This window comes from Montipora foliosa, chromosome 8 (genome assembly GCF_036669935.1).
Source record: "Montipora foliosa isolate CH-2021 chromosome 8, ASM3666993v2, whole genome shotgun sequence".
NCBI classification, from domain to species: Eukaryota; Metazoa; Cnidaria; class Anthozoa; order Scleractinia; family Acroporidae; genus Montipora; species Montipora foliosa.
The window spans coordinates 23,602,264-23,607,263 of record NC_090876.1 but is presented as its reverse complement, the minus strand read 5'-3'; the positions used below and the strand labels follow the sequence as shown (position 1 = coordinate 23,607,263).

General features: G+C 38.9%; 1 long non-coding RNA gene across 1 annotated transcript in view; it reads right to left on the bottom strand.

The window, feature by feature from the left end:
* The window catches only part of LOC137967666 (uncharacterized), a 16,028-nt gene that overhangs the window by 2,458 nt on the left and 8,570 nt on the right, over positions 1-5,000 (bottom strand). Inside the window, exon 3 of the long non-coding RNA XR_011116556.1 lies at positions 1-4,462. This exon is cut by the window's left edge and continues 857 nt beyond it. This is a non-coding gene — a long non-coding RNA (uncharacterized lncRNA). The remainder of the gene's footprint in view (positions 4,463-5,000) is intronic.

Here is a 5,000-nt window from a genome sequence, read left to right as displayed (position 1 = left end):
GATTGCCAGTCGCTGTTTCGAGATAGGTTCCCGACCAGCAGAGGTTTTCCTTTTCCGTTCGCTGGGCTGACGAACCAGCGAAACTCACTATGATCCAACCGCCGTCTAGCCTGCGTCGGAATAAAATTTTGGCGGCGGATTCCTTCCCGATAAGCTTGTCGGACATGATAAAACAAGTCCCAAATAACCCCCAGCAAGAGAGGATGAGGTAAGAGAACAGATCCCCAGGCCACGTCGAACTCACGACCTCCCGCATGGCAGCCCTCTGCTCAACCAACTGAGCCACCAATGCGCCTCGAAAACCGTAACCTTCTATCAGATGTGAGGATGTACGCCAATGAGACTAATCTCACTTATACAAAAATTTGGTTTATCAACGGAGTTGATAATGTAAATTGATTTTTGTATACTACTTCCCCACCGACGCAGCACCACAGTTTCTTTAGAAACTACCCCTTCATTAATCTCACTTATGCCTCCAAAAACCTAGCCTGCGAAAATCGGGACAGAGAAACGACCGCCGGAATACGTCAGGGTTCGCAGGATACCAAAAGCCCTGAAGAGTTGTTTTCATCCCTCCCTCACGATCTGAGCAATCTGAAACAATGCTTCGATTTTAACCGTTTCAAGCCTCAATGTTCTCAAGACCAAGTGTCTGTTTAAAGGGACAGACATAAAATCTCTCTCCTCCCTAGTGAACCTGATGGGCATTCAATTGAAAGAGTCAATACGTGCAAATGCCTAGGAGTACAGGTGAATGAAACAATCTCGTGGCATGCTCATATCTCTGAAGTCACCGGTAAAATTGCTAAAGTACTTGCTGCCCTAAGGAGGCTAAAACCGATTTGTTCCTAAAGTACCCTGGTGACGATCTATCAGGCACTGATTTTACAACATCTTTATTATTGTAGTGCTGTGTGGGCCTCAGCCAAAAACTAGAGAAATTACAAAACAGGGCAGCCCGAATAATAACAGGGGTTGATTTGGATGTCAGATCTGCCCAGATTTAAAAAGTGTCCTCAGATAGGAAAGCCTCGCTAACAGAAGTAAAAAAAAAATTGAAATGTTAAATGTTCAAAACAGCAAATAACCTTGTACCCGAATACCTGTCTGAAAATTTGTTGAACACTACATTTCGTTGGCTGTATAGTGTCGTACTTCCTATTGTTTTCTGTGCTAAATCCATTGTTATCTTTGTTCGTTCTACTATTCTTTTGGCCATTCCTGTCCTTTCAATGAGGTATGATACGAACCTTTATTCCGCGGCCAAACACTGAGGCCCTCAAAAGGAGTATCCGCCATAGGGGCGCAGTAACATGGAACAGTCTGTCAGCTGAGGCTCCGCAGGCCACTATTAAAAATAGTTTTCATTCTCCTATTGTAAATTAGAAATTACTTTTTCAGCACTTAATACAAGATATTTCAACGATGCTTGTAATTTTAAGTTTTAGCTTTTAAGTACTCTTAGGTATTATATTTATAAGCGTTAATGCACACAGCCCTTTAGAAGACCACTTTTTAGTGATTAGGATCTTGTGGTTAAATAAAGTTCAGTATAATAATAATAATAATAATAATAATAATAATAATAATAATAATAATAATAATACTGATAATGATAATGATAATGATAATGATAATGATAATGATAATGATAATAATAATAATAATAATAATAATATGTGGTCATGCGAATGGGTGATTGAAGATCTACAAGAACTACACAGGAAAACCCGAGCAGTAATAGCACAGAACAAAGGCAAGCACAACTACGAGTCAAACCCATTGTTATACTTGTCAACAGATTTGGGAGGTCGCGCCCTGAGGGAAATAGAAGTACAATATAAGGCTGCAAAGATCAAGACAGTGCATTACATTACAACAAGCAGAGACCTTCATATAGAAATTGTAAGAACCTTTCAAGACGCCAAAGAAGAAAAAAGAGACGATCAGTTGTTGAAGATGCGAAAACTTACGCTCAACATCTGAACTTAGACACTACATTCAACAAAGAGCTCAAATGCACCACAGTAAAAATGGGCGAGAAAGAAATTGTGTTAACGATCAGCAGCTCGAAGTGCATCCAGCAGCTACTCAAATAGGCAACAGACAAGGAGTACCAACAAGTCTCTGAACAGCTATGGCTTCGCAACTACGTCACACAGTGTTGGAAAGATAGCGACATCTCCAAGCACAACTTCAACGCAACCATGTTGTACTGAGTGTACACACTAGCATCCCACAATGACAACTGGTCCCTAAAAAAGAATACAGAGTAAAGAAACAACAAGAACGGGGATTAGATCTAACATGCCACAATACAGAAGAAACCATACCGCATCTACTGTGTGGCTGCTCTGCTGTGGCCCAAACAATCTATTAGTAGAGACATGATAAAATGTTAAGACCGATAATTAGACCACTTCCTGTTATCATTATACAACATGGAAAACGATGACTCCAAAGCCTGGTATAAACAAGCTATCCCCAAAAGAAGTATTGAAAATGACCAAGCTACAATACTTTGGGATACAGCTATCTACATAATTTTTTATAAATAAAGCACAAGAAAATGGAGCAAATAAGCCAAATATGACCATCTACGACAAGAAAAACAAGAAAATCATACTCGTGGAAGGACTGTGTGCAACGTAGGACAAATCAACTACAGGAATGAGTATAAGAAGAGAAACTTCCTTGGCCTACGACTAGGACTATGCAATCTTTTAATACCCTGACTATGAAATCAAGCAAATCAATATAGTGTATAACTTCCTGGGGGATTTCAACAACCCCTTAGAGAAAGCACTTTCTGACCTAGCCCACAAGAAAGGAACCATCAAACTCCTAACCAACTGCCAGAAATGGATCATCACACAAAATTGCGAGGTCATCAAGAAATTCTACAGTTTGAGACACTGAGATACACTGTAGTCTACAAACTGTTGCCTAGACATTGTCCGCAGCACGTTTCGAAAATTGTGAATGTAAAGATATCAATAAAACCATAATAATAATAATAATAATAATAATAATAATAATAATAATAATAATAGAACTTTATTTTCACACCATAATGTTAAACGTTGAATAGCTTGTGGGGTCGTGCTCAAATCAAATAAATGCATAGAGCAATTTTCAATTAAGTGTCGAAAGTAATTAGCGAATTGCTTTGGATTTGCATTACTTCACTCAGTGATTGGTTCAAAGTTCTCGCGCCACTTTTTTACCCAATCAGAAGTAAAACGAAAACCAATCGTGGCTCGCGCGTGCACATTTTCCCGTGCTTTGCGTCGGCTGCGTTTAATTACTTCGATTTTTGATTGGTTAACTGGATTGTCTCCGTCCTTTGTGATTGGCCAAAGTAATTACTTTGGTTTTGGTTTTACGACACTCGATTGAAACTCCCTCTATCAAATTATATTGGTTTTTAGTTGTTGTTGTTGTTGTTGTTATTTTGAACTTTTCTCGGTAAATTGATTACAGTGTACAAAGTTTTGCACACAGCCTTTGGCTTGTGTGTTATTTCTCAAGCGAATTCGTTTTATTGTTAGCCTTTTCTGTCAAAACAATTTGTTGAAAACCGATCAAAATACCCCTTCAAAGCAAACTCAACGTGCATACAATGTACAAAAATATGTGGTGGAACAGTAAAAAAATCCCACTTGAAAACACAAGTTGAACATTTGTGCACATGTGCTGGAAATCTACTAAATTTTAAGGCTAAAAATGATAGATAATTTTCTGTGATCTATTTAATGCTTGGATGCCTCTCAGGTGGGTCCCCTGAGTAAAATGACAGATTCCACTACACAATGTACCCACACAAAAAGTTACATGACGTTGACTACAATTTTTACATAGAATCCTTTGTGATTGACATACATCTCTATTAAGCAAACCTTTGTTTTGAATCCAATGTCAGCCTGTTAATTTTACTTCAAATGACACTAATTAAAACAAAAATACACTGCTTCCTTACTGTTTTCCCACTGGTGTGTTATCATTGTAACAGTTACAGTGACAACACATCATTAGCAGGTATGTACTAAACATAAATACTCATATTGTGAATAGCATGTCCTCAATGTCTGTACATAGTATCAGAAACCCATAAGGGTTGAAACGTGTAACGGCCTTTTGTGTGCTGGGAAACAAGCTTCTGAATATTCAATTTGCTAAGTACCATATTTGGAACAACAAGAGCGAGGGGTTTCCAAATATGGTACTTAGCACTGAAACATTCAACCAATCAGGTCGCACTGAATATTCGGAAGCTGTGAACGCACGTTACACGTTTCAACCCTTATGGGTTTCTGATAGTATGGAACCATTTTTTGCAACTAAAATATTTTAAGATCATTAAATGATAAAAATAGGCTGATGCATTTATAATCTTCACACCCTGGTGAACAGTCCTAGGAAAGTCAGGGATGCTACAAAGCAACACAAGAATTGGAGCCTGTAAAACAAATGATGACAAAAACAAAAATAAGATCTCTTGAGCAATGAATCATTACAACTAAAAAAATGGGGAGCAGCAGTGGCGCAGTGGTAAGAGCACTCGCCTCCCACCAATGTGGCCTGGGTTCGATTCCCAGACTCTGCGTCACATGTGGGTCGAGTTTGTTGGTTCCCTACTCACTCTGCTCTGATAGGCTTTCCTCTGGGTACTCCGTTTTTCCTCTCTCCTCAAAAACCAACCCATGCCTTTTCATTGATCTGCATTAGTTTGAATTGATTTCAATATTATTGACAGTGTCTCTTGTTAGTGCCCCAGTGCTAAATACAGTTGACACTTAAATATATTTCATCATCATCCTCCTCCTCCTCATCATCATCATCAGTTTGACAATTTCAGTCCTAAAAATATAGGGGGGTAGGAGTGGGGAGCAATTGTCACCTGACCCAGTTTAATGGCTTAGCTCCCATGAGTTTGCTATAGTCCAGTAGTAGAGCAAAGTTAAGAAGTAGTAATATCAGAGGGCCATAGGTTCGAT